The 26,685-nt window shown below is 39.3% G+C and overlaps 1 protein-coding gene across 2 annotated transcripts in view; it reads right to left on the reverse strand.

The window, feature by feature from the left end:
• The window catches only part of PDZRN4 (PDZ domain containing ring finger 4), a gene marked incomplete at its 5' end in the record, with an annotated part of 242,983 nt that overhangs the window by 43,120 nt on the left and 173,178 nt on the right, over window positions 1-26,685 (reverse strand). The gene's annotated exons all lie outside the window — the stretch shown is intronic.

A 26,685-nucleotide genomic window follows, 5' to 3' on the forward strand; every position in this document is an offset into this window, starting at 1 on the left:
GTATTCATGAAAGAGGTGAGATAAGGCTGGAAGGAGAAAGAAATTCTTTAATCTATGCTAGAAATTAGAAATGGTTTGAGCACTTCCTTAATTGCCCCAATGGAATCCCAACACAGCAAAGAAACTAGAGCATTTAAAAAGGACATTTAAAATCAACTTTCTCATCTTATTTTATTTGCCTCATAAAATACGAATAAAAAAAGGTGGGTGCCTTTAATTTTCAGTTTCAACATTTTCTGTGGCATGCAACTGTAATAAGGGATTTCTGGCACAGTATTGTTATTAATGCAGATGTCAATAAACATGTCACAGATATCTAAAAAGAAACAAGGCCAACTTTCAATGTTTTGCCACTTATCTGCTATTGCCATTATACAGTCATTAAGACCAAAGATAGGAAGATTTAACTAACACAGTCAGCTGCTGCTCTTTTAAGAAAAGAGAAATCTAAATCAGACAAGCTGAAGAATTTATTTGCTACAAACAGACAACTAATAAAACAGAAAATTACTCTGCAAATGCAGCATAGCTTGGCAAAACTAAAAGACTGTGGCAAGGTTTCTTTCTGCTGCAAGCAAAGCAGAAAATTCCTCCAAGTCTTGAGAGGTCTCTTAGTATTAAAAAAGGCAACTGCAAGACTTGGTGATTTCATACGATTTCAGGTGTTTAGGGCAAACTTACCAATTTTTGGCCCATTACAAAATGTGAGAGCTAATTCGCCAATAGCAGCCAGTATCTAAGCCCTAAGGGGCAGTGCAACATCACAGAAAGTTACACATAAAATACCATTCTGCTCTGTTTCCAGAGCCATGGGACTGGTGTTGACTGTTGCACACCATCTAGCCATTGTGAGCTACTGCAGAAATGAGATGATCCTGTGCATGGTTTTCTAGTTAGATATGTGAATATCTTAAGGGTACCAAAGACTGATTTAAATTTATAAATTTACCCAGGGTAAAGTACTTACCCTGGGTAAATCTCTACACTGACAGCAAGTCAGAAATGGGATTCTACCACAAGTCAATGCCAAAATTTACTCTGTTGTATAGACTGCGAAGCCCTAAATCTTCTGCTTAATGGACTAAGCCTAAGCCCTCCCGAAAAATGGGACAAACACTGCAACAGACTTTTGCTGAAAACAAAACTGCTTTGTCACATTACTCTTTCATTATAGAAATACTTGTAACTTTCTTCAAAAAAAATGAAAGATACAAAAAAGAACAATGCCAGCAAACTCAAATGACACATTCAGCAGCTTTAAGCTTGCCAGGAGAAGCATTTGCAATTAAAAATGTCACATTTGAGGCAACACATGTAAGCATGTCTACTCATATGGATGGTTATAATACAGTTGACTATTAATTATATAATTAATATACCAACTCAATACCTTTCTAGAATGCATGCTTAACAACAATGTAGCACCAGCTTTCCTGTGATGCAGTTTCCAAGGAAGCTGTGTCCCTGTGGCCATGAGGACATGTGAAATAACCACACTGTAGTGTGGCCTTCAGTGTGAAGGTCAGTTGATCTTTCTAGCTAGCTCTGATGCTGTATGTGGTGACGAGCAAGTTAGAAATGACCTGAATAGATTTCTATACCTAAAAAAGCTCAAAAATCACTGTGCTGAATGTCCAGGAGCCCTAGAAGTATGAAACACTGCAACCTAGACTGTGATCAAGTAATATGAACAACAACTAGCTTAATCACTTGAATTTGATCCATATGTAGTGTTTCTCTGATGACTGAAGCCAGAAAATGTTAAGATTTTCTTTCTCAAAATATCATGCATCAAATTACAATCTTTGGTTTTGTAAAACTAAGTTACATGGAGAAGTATCAGTCGTATACAAGAGGAAGGGCCAGAACAGTTGAAAAACAAGTTATGCTACAAGAAAAAGAAATTTCCCCAAGGAGTGAGCTTCTGCAAACCCTCTCTGATAGCACAAGTTACGCTGCCAGGGTGTTCAGATTCAGCCATGTCTAATAGAGGCAATTAGAGATAAAGCTTCAAGCCTGGGTCTTCTAGTCACTCTTCAGTTCCAGCCTCTGCCTCATTCTTGCTTCTAACTTAGATACTATCAAGGAAACAATTTTCCAGTTTTCACATTTTGGCAGGTTTTGTAAAAAGATTGTCCTACAGGCTTTCTGAATAACTCTCATTTCTAAGGCCTTAAAGAACATAAAAATTACTTTCCTGTTTCCCAAAACCCATTTAATACTTTTTAAAAGTTTCTGATAACAGATACAGTGTTTCTCCTAAGAGTAAGCATTTCGGAAAAAACATTCAACATAGCAGTGTATCATTTTCTTTTCCTATCAAGTAAAAAGCACACAATCCTGCTGCATCCCACCTGAATCATGTGGTGATTTCTGGCACAAGCTTACAGTTTTATCACAGATTCTTATCAGCGAAGCAAAAAGATATTTGGATAGCATAAAAAATATATATTAGATTATTTTGGAATACCAGAAGCTCTGTTTATTGACATCAGTCAATACTTATCCAATACCATGAGGAAAATGACATAAATTCACAACAATGCTATTTACATGCAAATTCTATTTCTAAAGAATAATAATATTTTAAAACCACATGAGTGTGAAAAATCACAAAAGATGCACATTTTCATTTATCCTGGCCACGTATGACCTCTATTTTCATTTAAGTGCCTGTTTAATTTAAAGACTTTAAAAGCATTCCATCCTTTATGTTGGTTTCTTATGAAATACAAGCACTTCAGACAGCCAATACTTGTTTAAATTGTCACTTGAAGTTCATCAACACACTTTGTCGATCTGCATAAAGGTCACCTAATTTATGAACGCTGTCTTCCTCAGAAGAAAATCTATAGCTGAATTACTTGATGCTGGCAGCTGTCCTGCCCACTTGGGGCTGGGAAGAGAGAATTTATTTTAAAACCCAAAGCCAATACTACAGATGGGGTTGGAAGCTCTCTTCATTTAGCTTCTTTAAGGTTTTTCTGCCTCCTGCATCATCCCCCAACTTAACACTCACATATAGTTACCCTGGGAGCTGTAGACAGCTGAGCACTTATTTACAGCAAGCCACTTACAGGTTCTTAGTGGATGATTAAATAAATTCCTTGCCTCGGAAAGGTTACTTTCAGTGGAATCCAGGGTACTATTTTAAGTGGATAGAGAAATCAGTCACTTTTAACAGTCAACACAAAGACATGGGAATACATTTGTAGTAGCAGATGGGCTAATTAATCCACAAGCAAGTTGTGAATGTTAAGTAAAGAATATATCTTTCCTCATGTAAACCATCCTCCTGCCCTGTTTGATTAAAATTCTGTTTAATGAACACTCTCCCCCCTTTTGGACACACTGCAAAGCCTGGGCCACTTGTCAACATCTTCCCTTGAGTGACTGGTGGCCACTGGCTGGATCCTGGCCATCCCCTTGCTCTAAATCCAACCACATGCAAAACTTCATCAGCATCAGAAAATAAACAAGCAAACAGCCTTTGTTTTTCATGCACAAATCAACTGACATTGGCCAACAGCCATTTCTAATGCCAGCACTACTGTACATAGAACTGAACATGTCTAGTTCCCCAGACATGCAGAGGTGGACAGCAGAGAATGAAGGAGGAACAAGACTAAATAACAAAACACTGACTATAAAAAACGTAAGCAGATGGCTGTTAGATTATTCTTGCACTTTGTGTTCTAAAAAAATAATATCAGTCCTTCAATGAAGACTGCTTCCAGGATTTAAGTGCGTGTGGTTGAGAAACAAAATACCCTTGTCTTTAAACACTTTCCTGCTGATTACAGATGTTGGTTATTCCTATTAATGCTGGCCAGAATTTTTGAATCGAGTCAGAATACTGAAGATGTTTCCTATAGCCTTTATTTTCATCATACTATCTATGAAAAGGAAAAAGAAAAAAGAGAAAGGAAAAAAAGATAAAAAGATGTGTAATCACATGAATGCAACCATCACAAAAGGTGTCACATTAGCAACTCATGAGATAACCTCCACCTCTCAGCAAATACCTGGCATATGCAACTTAAAATTTAAGATTGGCTCTGCTGAAGTAAATCCTTGGAGACCTCCTGTTTAATCAGTAAGGGCAAAGGGAAGAATAACCTGAGCATTTTGCTAGACCAGAGACATCCAGCCACAAGGGTTTCCTGGAGACATGACAGAGATGTTGTCTGACATGATGATGGAGTTCACAAGGCTCACTGTCCTGGGAGATTTCAACACTCATGCAAAAGATGCCTCTGACCTGACAGGTGCTAAATCTGCTCTCATCACAGCAGTCTCTTCACCTCCAATTTCTGCCCCTAATATACATCCAGGCAACCACAACCTGGAGTGCATCCTTGGATGGAAAACTGGCAAAAAGGACTGAATACCGAGTCTTACTTTGATCAGTCCTTTTTTTAGGACAAGAATTTTAGCCCTCCCTAACTACAAGGACAACCCAAAGAAAAAGAACAAACAATACTACCTTCTTCTCAAACATAAAGGTTTGGGGACATACAGCCATTTAAGAAAACTACCAGTGATAAGACTGCCAGGCATGAGGCTTTCTGAGCAGGATGGGGGGCACAGAACTTGTGACCTGCCAGTGACACATGTGTTGGAGAGGACACTGCAACTCTTCTACTAACACAAATGTGATAGTTCATCTAAAGAAATGGCATTTGACACACTGACCTTTTAGGTTACAGCTCAGCACTAAGCTGAATTTCTTGGGCAAGTTAATCTGAAAGGTATCAAATTCAGCCATTACCCAACACCACTATCTTAGTCAGGGTTCAGGCAAGTTCAGTAAAGGGACAACTTTTATTATGCTGGTTAATGACATTTCCTCTTCCTTAGCCAGATGAGTTAAGTGATGCTTCTTCCCATTTGATCCTTTGTTGCCCTGATCGCCAAACCTTATCAGCCCTTCTAAAAGCTGTATAAGTTGCTGAACATGCAGGCTTTGGCTGCTTTCCTCAGGTTGAACCAAAGGCTTACAATAACAACTACTTTTCTATTACCTGTACAGCTTATGCTTGTTATATTAGCTAGTTTGTGTAGCTAGTTCAACAATACTGAAACAAAACAAAACAAAACAAAACAGATTACTGCAGCCTTCTGTGCATTTCCCTGTGTGTAACCAGCACCACTTCAATTTCCTAATATTTAGCAGCTAACTACTTTGGCTGAAAAGCCTGTGGCTAAGCTTTAACCTAAGCAAGAAAACATAAATGCTACAAGAAGTTGGGGAAAAAAAAAAAAAAAAAAAAAAAAAAAAAACACATAAATATGCTTTTTTTTCCACCATATAAAGCTTCTTTCTAGAGAGACACTTCCCAAGGACTTCTCAGCAGTTTTGATTATCTAAACAGTAGCTGTCATAAAGAAACACCCTTCTTTTAACTGACCTCAAGACTGTGCTTCACTTTGTCAGAATTGTCCACTGTGACCTGTGGGCAGGTCTGACAGCTGCAACTCCTCTCTGTGAAGAACATGACACATCCCCAAAAGACCCCAGCAAAGAGCTGGACACTGCCTGAAAATGTTGGATAACGAGCAATGCTAGGAAATTCAAGAGACTTTTAAACTGGATTGCAAACAATGCCTCAGGTAGATGTGCTGGGAATGGAGAAAAAGCTCCCATCACAGCTGCAGTGAAACAGAGCAAATTAGAGAGCAAGGTAAGCAACACAAAAGTGCTTGAGCTATTTTGCCTCTCTGTCAAATACAAACTAGTTCAAAATCTCTTTCTCTGTGATTTTACTTTCTCTACCCAGTCACCACTAACTAAACCAAAGCTCAACTGCAACAAGTGTCCCCCAAAACTTTGGGTGCACAATCCCTTTTGTGAGTGAAAAGTCAAATCCACCAGTAGCAACTAAATCACAGAAGCCCTTTCCCTCTCCATCTCCTCTTTTATGAAGAAGTTGGAGGCTCTGAATCATAAATTTATTGAATGCCTACTTGCATTTAAACTACTGAGCATAAGGAAATGATGGTGCTTTATATACATGTATGTGCCTATAGTCTGCTTCCAGCTGGCTGGGTTAAGCATGACCACGACCATAACTGTTGACGAGCACCTAACTGTCCTCTGACAGTGTGTAGAAAATCAGGCAAAATATCCACCCTAGGAGATGACAGCCAAGAAGAGACACTCAACATTTCCATGCCTGAAGTCTCTTCGTGGATCTGGGCCCTCACCTTGAGACATATTTCAAGAAAAACACTTGGATGCTACAATGCTGCATTTGCACCACCAGGATAACTACGACCACTCCAACAAGATTCAATGCTCTGCTGAGTTAACAGCTCTAAACTGTGTCCAAAATGTGATCTCAGTTCCTGTACTTCATAACACGATGCTTGGCAGTCCGTGCAACTGGAATAAGAATATTCTATCTCCTCACTGGGTGTTAGAGCAACACAAATGTCACAAAGATTCTTTCAACTCCTTTAGTGCTGAACACAGCAATAGCTCAGGAAAGGTTCACTTGAGCTTTGAAAGAGCAAGCAGACTATTATCTGCATTTCTCTTGGTTTGTGAGTGAAATGGAAATGCCAAATTAAATTTAAGGATCGTTGCATTAGTTTCATAGTGAGCTGCTCTGAGACCAGCGCTGGTAGACATGAATTTGTGAGCAGCCATTATTCTCTCTCTCTGACTCCCTCAATATGCCCAGTAGAGGTGTTACTACTTGCTATGGACATCTTTCTTGCCCCTCTTCCAGCTGTTATTAGTTCAATTCCCTTGCTGTGCTGCCTCTAATCTCTCACACTTCCCTTCTCTTTCAGACTTTCTTCTATTCACACCCCACCCTTTCACTGCAGACCTTTGTTTTGTTCCCAGGGTTTAATTTTTCTCATGCCTTCTGAATTCCTCTTTCCTTTCCTAAACTTTTCTCCCTCTGCCTTGTCATTGACCCTGTCCCCTTCCAGCAGGCTGGAAGCACCATCTCTGGTCATCAGATCATGTTGACAGCTGGACAGTCAGAGCACTTGCGAGTCTGCCTTCACCAGCACCTCCCAATACTACTCCAAATGCTCGGCTAACCCAGATGGTGATGTAACAAGGCTGGAGTGTATTTACTATGCAAATTGCTTTTAATATTGACAAACAGTTTTTCTGATGATATTACGATTTTGCCTGAGGGCAATAAAGACTAAACTAGCTGTGGCATGCATAAAATATGTTAAGTTACTCCTCGATACAATTAGACCATCATTTATTACATTAATCATTGCAAACTTCTATTTGTGGATAGGATATTAGATAAATCTCTCACTAGATCTACCACATACACCAGCCCTTTGATGGTAGGGAAAAATACAATCAAAGGCCAGTGTGCATGCTCAGAACAAATCATTTTTATCTCCAAGCCTCTGCACTGAATGCTGTATTCTCCTGTGAACTTTCAAGTGTCTCTGCTCTTCCACAAGCTCACTCTCCAATTTCTGTTCTAAGGTTATGTATTTTTCTCAGAGAACAGGCACTTCAAAAGGTAGCTGCTATTCAAGTTTTAGGAGATCAAATTAACAATATTCTTTAATCATCTGCAATTCCCCAAGAATAATGGAAGAGGCTGAATGGCAGATTTCAGGAGTATGTAAACAGCATGTAGTTACTTTTCTCCTTTCAGGGAATTACATCCTACATTTCATTAAAAAGAAAAGTCTTTCCTTCACCTTTAAAAAGAATCCCCAACCCTCCATGAACTCAGCCAAGGCTGGCATCCCTACACGAATGTTACACTTATCACTGTCATAACAATTCATCCACGTTCAGACGCCTGAAACTCCTGGTCTCCTCTGAACCGAGGAGTTTAAAAAGATAGATGGCTGCCTTCTGGCTAATTGTGGGAGTTCTTTCATTACTATAAAAAGACTTTTTATATCTCAAGTGACTTTATAAGCAGTGAATAATGAGACTTAAAGTCTTTGGAAAAGAGTCCACTGATCAAATGCTAGGATAACTTATGGGCACAGTGACCTTTTCCTCCATAAGATACTCCAAACTGCTGCTGTTGGCACATTATTAAAATTCCCCATTTAAGGATTGCAGTTAAGCATAAGGCAGATTTTATTTTTTTATTTTTAAATTCAATTTAAGGTAGCACAGCGAGAGCTCTAGCTCTCCCTGGCCAAGGACTAACTCCCACCCGCTCCAGCTGTGCAGGACCAGGACAGACGGCGGTGGCAGCCTGTACAGCTGGCTGGGTCTTAGGGTGCTGCTCCCAACTGTGGCATCCCTGGCACTTGGCAATCCTCACCCCAGCCAGGGAGCATGTTTCCTGCCCACACATCCACCAGCAAGCACCAGCACACTGGCCTTTCTCTTAAAAGCAGCAGTGATGAGCAGCTGACAGCACGCTGCCTCCAGCCCAGCTGGTAAGCAGGGTTTTTGCCTTGGCCAAGAGGATGCTCCACGTTCCAGCATTTCGCGATGCACAAAAAAGCAGCGACAATAAAGCCAGCATCACAGCGTTGAGCCTGGCCTCCTCCCTGAGGGAGACCCTGGCCAGTCCCTGGGCGCTGCCCCAAGGCTAACCAAACCCCGCGTCCTGCTAGGGCTCTAACCACGTGAAGTGCTGAGAGCAGAGCTCTCCCCCCAGCATCTGCGTTTGCCTTTCTTTAATGAACATGCAACAGACTTGCTCTATTTTAACATGCGTTTCTTACTGTTTATCTGTTTTAATTGTCATTTTGAAGGAATAGAACAGGCTCCTCCTCCCTTGGAATAAAACTCCAAGGGTTCCTCTCAGTCATTTTTCCATTCTTCCCTCACACTGCCTCGACACTAATTTGACACTGTTGTTCTCCATTTGTTTGCATGGCTTTACTCCAGAAACAGCATATTGGTGATTTTTTCTGGCATAATGGTACTTGCACAAATTCCTTCCAACTTTTTACAGGACTAAATGTTTTAAAAATACTTTTCACAAGCTCACACATTTACAGTGGCTTAGCAACAAGGTCTGACACAGCAATAGATTACTACAATGTTTAATTTCATCCTGCTTCTGGAACACAGCATGCAGCAACTTCCTTGATCTCTTTTTCAAAAAAGAAGAAAATGTGACCTCAGAAGAGCTCTTCATCTGACAAAACAAAGCCAGTAACAGGGCCTTACCTGCCACTCAAAACTCATTTGGGTGTTTTTGTGCCAGAAAGTTCCCAGCAGCTCTTAGGAAAGCTTGGCAGCTACTTTTATTTGAACACCAAGAGAGCAGGTAATATTAACTACAGCATCCTTGTATATATTTAGTTACACACTAATGAAAATAAATAAAAAAAAGCATATGGATTCATATGTAGAGAGATATCTTAATATAACATACTTGTGTCTGTCTCTTCCATTTCGCTTCTCTTTGTTCTACTCTGATATTCCATTAAATATTATTTGCCACATAGGATTGTTTTACTTTTCTACCAAGTGATGGCTTACAGCACTATCACAGAGATAGCTTCAATTTTTAATCTCTGAAGTTCAATTTCCATATTTCTTGTTTGCAGGAAAAACAGTAAGTGATGTTAATGTGAGGACCAGCCTAATTCTATCTTATTTATACAGCACCACAGCTGTGTATGTGGCTTCACTACAAAGAGTTGCAGCTCCTTCCTGGCTTAAAATCAATTACAGGTGCTATTTCTGTCCTAGTGTTTCTATGCCTGTTCTTTTTTCTGGAGTGTCTCTCCCCATATCTCTATCTTCTCTTATCATTTCCTTTCTCTGTTTTATTCCATTTTCCTCTTTGGCTTTCCTCCCTTATCTTTCTCTTTGCTCCTTTGATTTCCTTTATTGCCTTGCATTTGGACTCTGCAGCACTAGCAGCAGCAGCCACTCCTGTAAGACTTCAGTGCTTAACACTTGCAAGGGGAGCCTTCTTCTGTGGTAAGCCTATGTGTAATACACTCCATGTGGAATTCAGGAGACAATGAGGCTGGATCATTTCTGCAAAAAGCTGTCCAAACATCTGCAATGGGTATTAACTGAGGAAGTTCAAACAAAACTCATCACTCTCCTTTTTCCAGGCAGTCCTGGGCATACAGCAGCACTGTGTTAGAGCTGCTGTTCCAGCTGCAGGCCAGCTCTCCAAGGTGCACTGAGACAGTTAAAGTCCAAGTGGCTGAAAAATGTGTCGGGGAGCTTACACATGGCTGACAGACAAGGCTGTGCAGACAGCTGACTACTGAATATGCTGCATGGATCAGATTTGTACCATCGCTGCACAAGACTACAAATATTACTGAAATCTAAGAAGATTTAGAAGAATTTCCATGTTAGCTATTCAGAGGAAAACCTGGCCTTTGGATGCATGTGTGCAATTCTTGCTGCTTTCAATTGCTGTGCGCTGACATCAGATGGGAGAGCTTAGCATACAGAGCAGAAAAGACCTCTTAACATCAGGAACAGAGTAATGCCTTCCGTTCTGAGCAACACAGTTATCCTTTAACAGGCCTTTGATTATCTTTTGTAGAAGCAGCAAGAACAATATAAAATACTGAAAAACCACTGGAGCCCACATCTTACACCTCTTGTACCTATCTATTTAGATAAAATCACCTAGGTGCAAGGACTGTGTGTTTCTGGTTATATAACATCAAGCACTACAGAGCCCCAGACCATGCAGAGCATTCTAGCGCATTGCTGCAGTAAAAATAATGATCATACATCTGTGCTGAGAATTTAGACAACAAATTACAAGGGGACATGAATTAAAATAGGCATGCTTGAAAATAAAGTTTATGGCCTAGACAATTAAAATATTTTAACCATGGCATGCTGTGGGGTCTCAAGACAAGGACAATGTTCATTTTTGCTTTGTTCTCAGGAATAAAGTCTTTTTCAAAAGTGGTGTACATACGGCATTTCATAAAATAAAGTGTAAGAAGGATATATGGCTCTTTATTTTTTATGTTATATATCAGAAGAGAAGTCTTAGGTGCACTTAAACTTCAGCTGGTAGTATGGCAGTATACAAATTATATATACAGGATGATTTTATAAAAGCGGATATAAACTCTGTATGTGTGTAAGATAGCACTGGCTACTTTACTCTGCTTCTAGCTATCTAGAAATGCTTTCAACAAGCTTTAAATACCGTATTGTGTTTGTAAAACCAAAGTTCCTGAACCAATGACATCATTTCACCCAAATCAACAACAGTGAAAGGTAACATTTCTCAGCTGAACTACCTAATGAAGTCTCCAGGCAGATTTTAGGATAGCATATTTACCATCTTAATATAACTTCTGCCTTCTAGTACTTATTCATACCAACTTCAGTATCCTTCTTCAGTGGGCGGCAAGAAATGTGATAAAATATAAAATTTCTACTCACAGAAACCAAAACGTGATGTTGCAATGCCACTGCTTGTAGAAGCTTTGTTTGTACATTGAAGAACAGGGTGCTGGCAGGAAGGAGCATCGTAGCCTGCAGCTGGATGGATATACAGCATCCATGTGCAAATTTCAACCAAGTCCTTATTCTGGATGCTCTTATACCTCAGATCTATCTAGATTCAAGGGTTTGTTCTCAGCTTATTTGTAGAAGAGGTTATGTTTTAGAAAGGCTCAATTGTAAAAAAGCATGTTTTCCCCTTTAAATTCAAAATCAAACAGACTCCCACTTCAAAACCCACATCATGCAGGACCTGAGAGCAGCTTTCATGTTACAACTGATATATATATTCTTTAAGAAAGCCACGTTCCTTTAAACTTCCATTCTAAGCTGGCATTACAAGCTAACAAAGTAAAATGTCACAGCATAAAGTTACTGCAGAACAGAACTGCAGCTGAAAATCAGAGAACTCCATTAAATTGAGAAATGTCTGAAGCCAGTTCAATGTGGCACGACAAAATTTAAACAAACCTTCCCCCCCTGAGGAGAGGCAGACAGGCATAAATCATGCCCAGCAATCAATTCTGCTATTTGAATTCATCTTGACACTTGTTGGGCTCTGTAGTTGACATGGAACTGTGGCAGAAAGGCCAGGCCACCAGGGAAATTTGGCCAGCTTCCACATCGGAGAGCCAACCACCTGACTGCAGGTCTCCAGCCCTCTTCACACCGCTCTTTGTTCCTGGTATAAAATGTTTTGTCCTCTGTGTTTTAGGTCTGCCTCCAAAATCTCATGATCAAAAAAAGAAATATTTAATTACTGTTCATCTAAGGGACAGGAAGTACTGGGTGAAATTCCACCCAGAAATAGCACAGGTAACTTCTCATGCAGACAGTTTAAAAATAAAACAACTAACTTAATATTCATAGCACTGTTTCTCATTGTGACTACTTTACTGTTAATTATTGATATTGTGTTAGACAACAAGCAAAACATCTGAGAAAAGGGACTGCAGATTTCAAATTCTGTCAAAATTCTGTATTTACATACATGAGAAACAAACCTGCCCTTGATGGAGATTCTCAGACAAGATTTTTGTGGAAAGAATTTGCATACTGGCCTCCAGTGCTTTCATTAATAAATACCAAATGGAAATACCATCACACTCTTGTATATGTGCTGTAAGTACAGAAGTCTCTCTGAAGCAGAGTTAAAGTAGCCAGTGCTATCTTACACATATTCAGAACACGCATTTTTTTTTCCCTGCTTCCCCATCCAAAACTCAGCTTTAGGAAACCTGGGAAATGAAGAGGTCAGGTGCCTAGCCATGCAATCTTCATCTCCAGCTTCCCCCTGAAGCCTGCTGCAGTCAGTTGAAACTAGCTGCAGGCAAGCCATCACATCCAGCACGTCGCACAGCTCTGTCGAGCGAGAGAGGGATTACTTGGAGCAGCTTGTGATACCGAGATCTCAGAGAGGGAGATGCTGTCCCATCTGACAGCCTCATGCATGATCATTAGATGATGTGCCTGAGTACCAAAAGGGACTCGGCATCCTCATTTCTTCCTTGCATTGCTTGGATAGGAAGAACCACAGAGCCCCACAGCTGTCAGGCAGGAGGTGCACAGGGTCTGTGGGGTAAGTGAAGAGGCATTGCACACAACAGGCTGAAAACAGACTCAAAAGGCACTTCTGGTGCTGCTGTTGAAACCTTGCAGTTAAGCATCCAGTTCTCCCCAGCTAGTAGTCCCTTCTCCTTCAGGTCCAGGCTAGTCAGACAGACTTTTTTTTAAGAAAAATCGGGAACCTGAAGGAATACAAGACTTTCCCTTAAAAAATAAGGGCATTAGGGAGCAGGGGCAGCATCAGTTACAACTTGACACAGTAACTTAACATATAAGCTATTTGCCTAGAAACAGTGAAACCTGAACTCAGCATAAGGGAGTATGAAATCATGTCTTTCACTCTGCACGCGTCTACCCATCAGGTTACCAGATATTTTGGAACAAAAGAAATTATGTACTACTTTTCGAAGCTATAATTTACAGTAATTAAATATCACGTAGGCAGCTATCAAGTAGGGTTGAAGTTAAGGAATTAGTGTGGGCAGGTAAAGATTACTCTCTTGAAATGCTCCATCCTTCCTGAGCTCCATTCCAGTCAAATGGATTCAACAGCCATGATCAGAAGTCTCCAGGTAGTGGAGCAAATGACAAAAGTAAGAGGTCTAGTCTCAATCTCTTGCTCTCTTCTCTTAATCAGATTCGTATTACTGTACTTTCCTAAATCATGACTCATTACAGTGTTTCTCTTTTTCTCCACCTCCTTCCCTCAATATTTAGCCTTTCCCCTCTCTCTTCCCCTCCTGTCTGCCCCCACCAAGGTACCCAGGTAAGCTTCCCAGTCCTGCTGAAGCTACCAGTATTTTAGATGACATTAGACATGTCATTAGGAACTGAAAGGTGAAGTTTGCTGATATTTCTGCAAAGGTTACTAACAAAAGTATTAACCAAGATCAGTGCAAAGACAAACCCTTCTGGAGCTCCAGCAGTAATATCTCACCAGCCTTTTGCTTTCCTTTTTAACCCTACATGCAGAGACATTCCTCGGGAGTCAACTCCATATCCTGCTTACAACTGCCTACCTAGCCATCTCTGTTCCTTTAGCTAGCATTTTCCCTAATAATGCCACCTCAGGTATTTTTGTTTATCAGAAGTCCAGATAAGCCAAACCTACTATATATTCTTTCTCAAGATAAAACATTTGCTTATCAAAAAATCTATCAGGTTAGCCTGGCTTTGTAACCATCTAGCTCTGCTTAGTCCGTGATTCATTACATCCCACTTACCCTTTGCCTCCTCTATATCTAATCATCCTTTTCTTCACCTTCTACACTGTCTATGTTGAACTTGAAGGCTTGCAAATCCCACACTGATCCTAAGCATAGGTACACCGTTTAGTTTTATTCCTTTTTATTCCACCATCTCCAGCATACTAAACTAGGTTAATAAATCTCCTTATTAATCCTGGCTACCACTGCTCTCTACAGTGATATCCCTTGTCTCATAGTTATGCCAGTATAGTTAATTATGGGGGCTGTGCAACAGACTGAATCACTGGAGGGAAAATAAATAGATAAATAAATAAAATCATCTTATTAAAATGTTAGGGTCTTTACTCTTTTCCCTCCCCTCCAAACATGGATGTTTGTAAATCCTTCTGAGAGTCTTTTAATGTTTCTGCTTGACTCTGAATGATTACATTTCCCCAAAAGAAAGTTGTTGCCCCTCAAAAGGGACAGACTGTGATTAGATGACTATTCTCCATTAGGTAGGATTTCATGTAACTGGCCAGACACAACACACGATCAGTGTACAGAGAGCCAACTGGCTCTTCAGGTTGAAGAGGAAGACAGCAATCTCTCTTGACTACTTAACACCTTGCATTTGCAGTTAAACTTCACTGATTCAGAGTTCCATGAGGTTCACGTATATTGCAAGAGTAAGTAATTATGCTGTTTCCAGTTTTGCCCCCAGGTAGTAGTCATATCATATACAAGATGGGGCATGAAGCAGATGATATATACGGAACATGATCAAATCTGAGCTCTGACTCCTGAACACACACAAAAAGTATAAAATTTTACTTCAGTCTTACGAAAACCTACCTTTCTGGGGGAATACAGCTAAGAAACCTCAAGTAACCTAAAACTTGGAACATTGGCACTGAACTTTAAAAATATAGAGACTTGTGTTTCATCATAATAAAATCAACAAGGACTACACTCTGGACATCTTTTGGTATCACACAGCATTGGTAGCATGAGAATATGAAGCAAATCTCCAGCACTCACCTCCGTCTCTCTTTCATCTCTAATACTGCCAGTAACATATTTCGGCAGCACACCAGCTTTACAGCTAACTGACAAACAAGCTGAAGAGAGACATATTATCACCCAAACATCATCTAACTTTCACACAAAACCTATGTCTTCCTTTTCCAACCACTATTTTTCTGCATATTCATCTGATGAGATTATTTCCTCCAGTTGGCTGTCAATGGGTGAAAGCTTCAACCACCAACAACTGAAGAGTGATTTTTCTAAATTTTATGGAGAACCAAACTTTTGGTAACTTAGGTTATATCTCCTACTCCAAATTATGGAGCAAGAGACAAACAGGTGAGGAATTAAGAGAGAAAAGATCAGGCATTAAAGTAAAATGGATGAAGACAGGAATAGAACAAACTTAAAAATGCTGGAAAAGTATAAATATACTTTATTATGGCTTTTGGTAATCCAGAGATAACATCTCCATTAGCACATAGCACCATTCAAGGGTGTTGTACACATATTTCCCATGATGAAGTGTGATTTATACAGCCTTGGACAGAAGTTATTCTTCTCAAGTCTTACAAAAGCAGAAAAAAGTGTTCACTCAGCATGGTTGCAAGCTACACAACTACAACACAGCGGAGACTCCACTGCTTCTTGATGCTTTCTGTGGTGCTGTATGTTAGCTCAAATGTGGTTTAATTTTTTTTAGAGTAATATTTTACAGGCTGTTAATCCAGAAAGTGGATTATTGCCTTTGGGTATTTTGTGAAAAAAAAAAATAAAATTGAAAACAACTGAGGTATTTCATTCAGAATAGCTGTTGCTGTGCATGGGCAATCATTTATTTTCCTCCCGTAATGTATTAGGCTTCTCAGCACTCGGACTTCCTACTTTCACTAACATAGTCGACTGTAAATCCCTCAGAGCCCAGCCTGTCAATTATCTGTGAATTTAGAAGGACTTACACAAAGACTGTAATGAGCTGGATTTGAAAGAGGACATAAAGGTATGAGGTAGTTATCCCGAAGCCTGGAACAGCTATATTGCAGATGCATATTGTGTCAGTTCTTGCACTTAGACAATGAGGAGGTTTGTTTGCTTGTCTGTGTTTTCATTTTAAAGTTATCTTATAGAAAAATGGAAACAGAGCTGGGAACTGGACAATGCAGGACTGAGGATGCCCGAGGTCTGTCTTTATCACTAGCTTGGCCTGGTGGTCTTTGCACGGCCACTTAACTTGATTCAAATTTGGCTCTGTTTTTATTGCCTGCTGTTATGCTGAAGGTAAAATCTGCAAAGGTTGAACAATCACACCTGAAAAGGCCATTGGTGGGTAATGCATGCAGTAAGGGAAAAAGTGTCCTAGTTCAATTTTATGGAACCCCAGGATGGCTGAGGCTGGCAGGCCCTCAGAAGCCCACCTGCTACAGCCCTTGCCCAAGCAGGGACACCCAGAGCAGGCTGGCCAGGGCCACGTGCAGGTGGCTTTCAAAGAACTCCAAGGAGGAGACTCCACAGCCTCTCTGGGCAGCCTGTGCCAGTGCTCAGGTGCCTGTACAGTAAATAAGTGCTTCTTTATGCTTAGATTGAACCTCCTGTGTTTCAGTTTCTGCCTGCTGCCTCTTGTCCTGCCACTGTTTCCTTCCTGCAGTATGACAGGTGAGGGAGTTTTCCATGTTGTAGCTTGGCCTATTTTGTACAGCATGAATTAGCTTTATGGAACAAAGTAGAGGGGAGTCCTCCTTGACTACAAAAGAGAGAGTATCGGAGTCGAATAGCTAACCCACTGAGAAAATGAAGGCTTTACTCTGATCCATTGCAGTTTGGTGGAAGACAGCACAGCAGAGACCTTTGGACATGGCACACTACCAGTAAACAGCTCTTACCATGCTTAGGTAACAGATGTTCAAGAGCTTCTAGCTAACCAGTTCTCCTCTAACATAATCAACAGCCTAGTGATATATATATATTTTATACAAAATGTAAGATGTTTTTTTGTTATATATGCAGAGCACCATCTCCAAGAATGGCACATGTCTGTTACGCTGCATCTCAGAAACACCGTGTGGCTGAGTTAATGTTTGCAAAGCAATTCTGAATCTCAAATAAGAGCACAGTATCAAAGCAAAGTGTAATAAGGACAGATCTTCAAGTCTGATAAAGGCTACAGCAACAGCACAAAGCAATAACAGCAAAAGTTGTGACCGACATTTGATCCTCAACTCGTTTATGTACTTCCAAATGTCACCAATGTATAGGACATACTGGATGTGTTAGAGATGGGAAATCACAGAGCCATGTTAGCATGAATAGGACAAATTGTCATGCCAGAGTATCTGTATTTCCAATCTATCTGACATCTGAAGGACTCCATTAAGCTCTGGACACCATTTGGCACACAGCTGGTGCCACAGATGTAAATAGCTTGAAGGCACAGATACTGGAAAATGGGAAGGCTGCAAACAGCAACCTCCAGCCGGGAGCACTGTGCACAGCTCTGTCTGGCTCTGCTGCAGGCATGTTCCTTCTCAAACAGCCTGGCACACTGCTGGCACCAGGACCAGCTCTACCCAGAGGTTTCTGACTCTCGGCTTCAGTAACACAGTGGATACTGGTGGAGTTAACCACAAAACTGGGGTCTCTGCATATTTAGCTTGCATGTTGTAACACATGGATGCAGCTGGGTCAGGACACTACTACGGTTTGCTTTTAGCTCGTGGGTGTTAACAGTGCCAGGGACTGTTCAGGCCGGATATTTGGAATCAGTGCTCCCTTTTGGAGTTCGTCACACTGCATGAGAAAGGTTCTTAAGCCACCTTTCACAGGATGTTTGACACCTTCAGAAACTCCCTTCTGTGTCAAAAAAATGGGCTGGGGAAGTCCTCAGGACAAAGGGAAAAGGCTAGGATATACGTTATTGTGTACATTAACTAGCCCACTGGAAAGAACACTTCTGTAAAACAAGGTTTGTGACATGCAAAATTAATCTAATTAAAAAAAAAAAAAGTCTGAAAAAGTTAGAGGCATATTTGATGAGAGGCCAGAATATTTTTGCCTGAAGTAGAAATATATTTATAGACCAAGATGTGCAAAACTGGAACGTAATTTTTGCCAAGTACAAATTAAGCTAATGTTCCATTAAAAGCTGTCGGCTCGTATGCATTAAAAACATGAGATTAGGACACAGGATGTGCTATGACAAACTATCTGTGCAGAGGCATGATAGGGACTTGAACATCATCTTTCTGCTTCTCCTGTGGCGTATTGAGGATGGGCTTTCTAAACACTAATATTAATCCAAACAAAGACGTGCTTTCTTCCTAACAAAAGACCTTAGCAATGAGTAAAAAGAGCAAATAAGTATGAAACCATATGAGAAGTAAGGCAGTACTTCTGGAGACAGTAGATATCATTTTGCTCATCCACACCACTTGAGGCTCATGGATGGGATAAAATTAGAGCCTCATGGCTGGAGAGCCCACCAAGAAGCAGATGATCTGAATCTAGGGCCCTCTGCAAATTAGAGGGCTTAAACTTTGTCAAGACATTGCTCTAACCATAGGGCCATGAGCTGGTGTGCACTGAGTAACTCTGTTGCCACCAAAGGAAAGGAACACAGAAGTGACTGGTGGGGTACACAAGAATAGGCACCTACCTAAGCAAAGTACATTTGGATGTGTATGCTCTAATCTCCTCCTTGCTCATCACTAGAGCCTTTCCAGTCTCTAGAATGTGCTCCAGCCAGAGGCAATGCACCCCTGACCCAACACCAAGTCTTTATTTCTTTATATTTTTAACTAGTGTGACATAAAGTGTCGGCTACCCTCACACCTGCCCTCTTCCTTCCCCCTCCCCCAGAGCTGCCAAAAATCCCAGGCGTTTGAGCTCCAGAAAACATCCCATCCCCTTTTAAGGAAAGTTTCACTATCTCCAAACTAATTTTCCTGAGATCTCCATTGAAAATAGTTTTGCCATGATGAGAGAGATTTCAAGAATACTGATGGCACGCAGAAAAACAAAACCTGTGGGATTCTGGCAAGAGCTCTTAGCTCTCTTGGCCATTTTGGAAATGTTAGCCCTATCTTTATTCATAAATCACTGAGGAAAACATAGCTCTAAATAATGCCACATGACAGTCAGTTCATCAAAACAGGATTGGGATGCAAACACCCACGCAGCATGGAGGAATTTAGGGGAGACTGCCAAACTTCGAGGACAATCTATAAAGAGCTTGCACCTCCAGAAACAAGGCAATCTGCACACTAAAAAGCGAATGTCCCCACCTTTGTAAGTCAGTCTCTGGTGATGCTTTTTTTTTTTCTTCTTTCTTTTTACTGTGGCTGTTGGTATGCTGTTTTCCACATTCGCCTCATCAAAATAATTATTATCTGTGGCCTTTAGAAATTATTTTCTAAAGATAAAACAATCATGCCAAGGACTAGCAAAAGCTCTCCACTGTTCCACATCTGCACAAATTACCTTGTGTTTCAAATAATTTTATGTACATTTAATCACTACAGATTAATTAGATGGCATAGAGAAACCAGCAAAACACTGAAAAGCTAACTTCAGTTTAAGTGTGCATGCAGCTAACTTGTGGCTTTTTAGAACAATTTTAATTAAAAGTACTAGAAAAATCATCCAGCTGAAAATATTGGGAGCTTTGGGATGGGCTTAGCATAGCTAATTAATTGTATATTTAATCAAAGAAGCCTTTGGCTGTAATTAATAATCTATTTTCCTCTGGTAATAAATATAGTGATTCTGTGAAACTGAATATGTAATTCATAGAACGCCATATGTATGGAAGATCCATGCTGAAGAGAGATTGTTACAGTTCCAACCTTCAGAGAACAGGTTGTTTTCCTATTAAATATGTAAGACCATTTTGAAATCAGTTTTAAAAGTCATGTCATAACAGTAGTTTGTGAAAGAGATGCCTCAAAGTGTTATGGATTCCTCCGAAAAAGGAAAAATAATCTGAAATGACAGTAGGTTTGAATGAGCCTGACTTTTCCAGTGAACCGTAGAAAGAATGCAAGAGAAGTCCCACTGGCTCAGAGCAATGCTCCATCTAGGTAGCCTCCTTCCAGCAACGGCAACAGGAAATGCTATAAAGAGTGAGTTTGTGAGACCAGCTACTTTTGGTAAGCCATTCCCACGTACTCTCCCAGGAGCTAAAAGTATTTTGCAGATCATCTTTTAAAAATGTCAGTTGCACAGAGAACCTGAAAAACCTTTTTTGTTTTGTTTCCAAACAGTATAGAGTATAATAGGTGGCAGACTTCCAACTCCAGCCAACCAGACCAAATGCTGGATTTGATCCACACAACCAGATGAAAATACTCCCATTAATGCAGCATAAACCTTCTAGCTTCAAGAGTCACAGAAACGCTCATCCATCTACTTGTGCAACGAAAGCCAAGAGCTGCTTCAGCATTTTTTTCTACTAGAGGCTTCCTTTCATTTATATGACACAAATTCCCAAATGTGCTGCTGTAACATGTTTTATCATGTGATCCTGCACTGAATTATCTGCACTCCTTTACTGGGTAGATGCAAATTTAAATGAAATAGCTATATTAATCTAACGCCATGCATCTTCTGCTCCTAAAATATCTAATGCTCTAATATAAATAACAACTTTGATGCTCTGCTTGCTTAGTTCAGAATACAAAACATAGTATCTGCATTGAAACATGGCATTACATTTTAACAGTAAAAATACTTTCTTACCTTTTCTCTCGGTTAACACAGGAGAATGACTAGAAAATTATCAGTCTGATGCACCCTCCTGATATAATTAAATTGGCAAACAGATTAGATATTGATCTGCTGGCAAACACACATTGATGAATACCAGCTTATTGGGAGTTAGTGTTGAAATAGAAATAGATGCTTCATTTATAATATATATTTATATGTATATATGCACACACTGCAACCTCTGGTCATTATGATGGGACCACAGTAAATTTTTACAGATTATTGCTTTTACTCAAACACACACAGGTACAGCTGACGTACATAGATTTTGTAACATTGCAGGTGCTTTTTCTGTAGGAAAACCAAACGGTCATTCCAGTTCTCTTTTGCTGTCTGTTCTTCTTCTACTCTCTGTGCATCTACTACATGTATATCCTTTTCACATCTAGGAATCATAACCTGCTCTTCCTGACATTCATACAAATATTACTTTTTTCAGTGTGTTGTACAAATTTAAAGGTGCAAGTTGGCAGCAGGCAGATTTATTGAAACTTTCCCCAAGAATCTCATTTTCACAGGCCGTTCTTTCAACAGAACACTACAAAAGGTAAGCATCCAAAACCTGGGGCTGAAACCTGACTGTAAAGTCTTCTTTATTTCTCAACTCTATCTTGTCTGAGGAAGGTATAGTGTTTAAATGATTTTCTCTTTTCAGAAAAACTGTGAACTGCATTTAACCACACACTCTCACATTGCCTTCTGAGAGCTAAAGTTAGGCTTTTCTCTGTAGATAACAAGTCCTAATGATGCTCAGCTGGTCCATCAGCCATGTTCTTCCCCATGCAAAAATGCCCCCGGATCAAGATTCTGCAAACTAACTACAAGCGAAGCAGCAAAGGGGCTTACTCTGCATGTTTTCTCTGTAACTAGTATTCCCTAATAGCAAATCTGACTAAATACTGTTTGTATTTAGTCACATTCCCCTCCATTCTGTTGGACCTCATTGCAGCTAGCTGTGCTTCATTTGGCACACTTTCCATTGCCTAAAGTATCATTGCTACTTTTCAAGAGGTTTTCTAACTACATGATAGTAGATACTATTGGAATAAAACCATAAATGCATATATTGGTTACATGCACAAAGAATGGAAGGAAAAAAAAAAAAAGCATGATTCAACGATTTGTATTTGGGCTACATCTTGACAACAGGCTTCCCTAGTGTTTTCTGCCCAGCCCTCGTTTTAGAAGATGTCAGCATATAGATGTGCTAAGCTTTACTCAGGCAGTTTGTTCTATAAGCTGTAAAGAAAAGAAACTGGTCTGTAGTAAACACAGATGTTGGAAGAGAATCAATCAAACTGCAACCACGGAATTTGAGGCATAAAACCATTCATTTCCACCTATGAATCTTCCACAGCAAGGCATTTGCTGCCAACGTATAATACCTTAGGGCAGCACTGATCAGAAGATGAAGATGATATTTTAAAGAAGTCAAAACTAACAGGATTGATCAACAACTGTGCATGTAAGAAAAGTAATAAAAGTAGATGAGGCAGTGTGTTCATCTACACATAGTATCAGTAACCATGTATCACTCACATTACATATCCTAAAATGGTAGACGTCTTATCTATAATGCTTATTATGTATGTCCTCAAGCTTTGCTTTCTATTCTTTCACACAATTGCTTCCCACTGCATATTTCATGGAGAAGGAGACTGAAAAGTGGTATGGTTAATAAATGGAACCTTTAAAAAGTTTGGATTGCTCTTGTTTTCACAGGCATTATCACAGCAGAAATCATTCATTTATTTTGTTCTGAGTAGATTCTCTACCTCATACTTAGTGAAAATAGAAGTGCATCAAAAACAGTAAGAATGAAAATCTGATTGAAGAACAAAAAAGATCAAAATGCTGCTTTATAAGTCTTACTTATGATGCATACATTTGGAATTTGCTGTAAAAAAGGTACAAAAGCAGCTGTACATTAAAAAAAAAAAATCAAAACACAACAAAGCAGGTGGCTTTGAAAACATCGGAATACACAATGTGTCCCTTTTCTGCTGTAAGAGACGGAATTGGACTTAATCTCATCCTTGTTGCTTTCAGTAAATGATCTAATATAAGAGCATTTCTCTGTTTCAGTGACACACAATACAGAGAGTCAGTCATGGTATTATTGCTACTATTATCTAAAGACATCAGAGTAAAGTACGTACAACAAGATAATGTATCATACAGAAGAAAAGGTCATGCAGTGGGTCTACAATTTGCTGATCCTAGATATATGCACAGTTGTATACCCTGCATTACAATCACATTTCTGATGTATTGCCAGAGTGCATGATAGGAAGTTTATGGTGCAATGCCAATTACATGACAACTGTGGGAGAACAGACAATTGTTGATCCAGCATAAAGTTAGAATGGTGCAGACAGATGATATCTGATTTGGTATTAAGCTTAAGCCTGCTGGTAGGAAATTAGCCAATCGACATTTTTTCAACAAAACTGAGCTGGAATATGAATTTTAACTCAATGGCAAGCAAAATCTAATCACAGAATTTGCTGTCTTCTATTTACAAACTCTTGAGCTGCATTTACTGCATCATTGAATGACAGCCCAAGATAACTGTGGAATATACACAGAATTTAGTCAGGCAAGCCTTTCTTCTCATCCGAAACAGACACAGAAACTTTAAAGGAAGTGAGGACTGCAGAAAATGCTCTGAATTAAACCAAGCTGTATTAATGACACAAAAGCTAACAAAAGTGTAGTTAGCACATGCAGGGCAAGAATTGGTATACACAAGGAGCAAGAACTCAGAAAGAGAGAAGAAGAAGTAATCAGCAGGTAGGATTGGGGAAGGGTTAGCTTAGTGAGGAATAGATTATGAGAAAATAATTTTATATACCAAAATATCTCTACCTAGTTTGTGATTCTGGGTATGCGTTGGAACTATGAAAAGTGACATTTGTCTGTCTCCAAGGCAGAATTCCCTGTTTTGCAGGTCCACTTATATAATAAATGTTATCTCCTTTGCAGAAGAAGTTATACTAAATGTTTCTTATTGATTGAAGATGACAGGATCCATCATTAAAATGGATCAAAAATTAGATATTTTTTCTCTAAGACTACAAAATGAGTTTCTGTGAATGAGAAATTAAAGTACAAATCAATCTGTTGTCACTATAGAACAACACAAATTCAAGCTGGGCTTAACTAATTCTAAAATACTATTGACTACATTGGCACAAGGTAATGTCAAACCACATCACCAGTTAAGAACAAGAAAAATAACTGAAAGATTTTATTGAAATATGCAGAGAATTTATCCTCAAATTAGGATGATAAAATAAGTTCAGGAATGGAAGGGTATTTTAGTCTGCACATACCTATGCAAAAAGTTTCTACCTTCTACTTTTTTTTTTTTTTTTTTTTTTTTTTTTAGAAATTATCAATCTTTTCCATTTAGGGGTATTAATGCATTTTTTATTTTTATTTTCCATTGTGATATGTCTAGGACTATAATTCGTATGTGTAAGTCTGTTTCAGAGAAATTTCCAGTGTTGGTTTAGGAATGTACCCATTCAAGTACATTAGACAAGCAGATGCATCATGAAGGTGCTTTGGATCTTCCAGATTTAGTAGTGAACTGAGCTTCCTGAACTCACAATGAATTTAAAGTTTTATGAATTTTAGAATTTTGGAGGCTTTCTACTCAGGATGTGTTAGTTTTTTAATGCCAGCTAATCATACACATGGAAACTTGTGTACCATTCCCACATGTTCTCTGCTGAAGACAGAAGCTTATTACTGAGACTATTGAGCATAATTAATCTTTTTTCTCTCTTTAAAAAAAGGAAAGAAGTATGAGCTCTGGCCTTGAAAGCCTCCAGTATTAGTCACCATTAGATTCAGTAATGTACGTTGAAGTTAGAAGCTTTTAGAAGCTTTAGTTAGAAGCTGTTAGGAGATACAGTCGTGTCAATGGTGAAGGATGAGAGTAAGGAGAAAACAGAAAGGAAAGGGATTAAAATAAGCTTGGTATCTACTTTGACTTCACGACTTGCATTTAAGAAGAATACAGGCTGGAAAGGGTTAACACCAGATGAAGAAGGCAACAGAACAAGCAGAAATACTGCCTAAGGCTGGTCTAAATCTTCTGCTTGTTCAACAGCACAGTGCTCCAGACCCTGCCAAAACAACACTTCTGACACAACTGCTGTAGACAATCTTTTCAGAGTACCTACTATGCAACTGCAACATCTAAGTAGCCATGGAGACCTTTATGCATCTAAGCTGCCACTTCATGGATAAAGTGAGCCCTGCCTTTCAGCTGTGCACCAGGGAAAGAGATTTCAACCAGATTTTACCTGCCTCTTAGGGCCACAGTGAACATATTTTTCAGACAAGGAGAAGAGATGAGATATGCATCTTTTTTTTTATTTAGGATGAGTCTCTCATAGGAAAACCACACTAAATATCCCAAAATTCAGACCTATTGTGACAGGGCTTTGGATCAAGACAAAGTGATGCTCAAAAATTAGGGCACACCTCACATTACAGGAAGATCTATTTCCAACACATGCCACTGCCTATCCTGGTGACAATGACCTAGCTGGTATATTGTATTGGATCAGTAAGCATATCATGAGTTCGTGTTGCAAGCCAGAATGCTGGGCATTCTGATGTAGATGACATAATTTACTAGGAAATGGCAGCATCACAAACTAAAAATGGAGGGAAAGAAAAATGACAAGTTACTTATGAGGCAAGAGAGATGGAGAACAGTGAAAACTAACTGTTAGACTTACTTCTTCAAACAAAACCTGGGTTCAAATACAGGAAAAAACACATCTCAACTCTTAACTCTTTCAAGTTTCAAGCATATCTATAGCTTATGTTTAAATTAGACAAGGCACCAGAATCAGCTACAGTATATTAAAAAAATAAACAAACAAAAAAACAACTTGTAGAGAAAGGCAAAGCTTGTTCATTCTTGTTACAGAATGCTTACAAGCTCTTCTTGCTACTCACACCATTGTTAATTTTTTTTTTTATTTTTTTTATTTTTTTAAAGTTCCATGACTTTTATTGGTGAGTAAAGCAAGAACAGCAGGATCCAACTACTATCTCCATAACTCTTTCATCTGCTTAGCTGACTGTATTAGCCACTTTCTCTGAATGAAGAACAGGGGAAAGTTCAACAGCAGACTGACATAGCAACGAGAACACAAAATACAGATGAAAAGAATACATGTCTAAATGTCTGATGAACTGATATTAGCATATAAATGCGATATATGTACAACAGCAGCCTTTGAATTAGACCACAAAGAACACTGTCTACTTGATTAGTTGTTTATTTTTTCTTTTGAGGGGACACATCAGAGGCACAGATTGATGCTTTAATAAGGAACCCAAAAACCTTTAGTGGAGATTAAAAGGGCTAGTGGTTAGATGTCATAATTTATGGATACTGATTGTGCAGGACTTTGACAAGAACCATTAATTGTCACTGTGTAGCTAGCTTCTTAAGTCACATAGTCCATTTAGTTCTAGTTCTTACAAGATGTGGTATGATCATTAAAGGAAGCTTGAGGCTAAGCACGGATAATGGGAGTATTTTAATATTCTTGGTACTTTTACAAAGGAACAGCATGTCATACATCAGTTCTATGTATTGCACCTAAACTCTCAAAAGAAAAAAAAATGGCTTTTTGTTGCCTTTACTGTTATCTACGAAAGTGAGGTATTAGGGTTTCTGCACTCTTTTGCAAGCCTAAGGCACAGGAG

This window comes from Aythya marila (assembly GCF_965140915.1).
Source record: "Aythya marila genome assembly, chromosome: 1".
In the NCBI taxonomy this organism is placed as follows: domain Eukaryota; kingdom Metazoa; phylum Chordata; class Aves; order Anseriformes; family Anatidae; genus Aythya; species Aythya marila.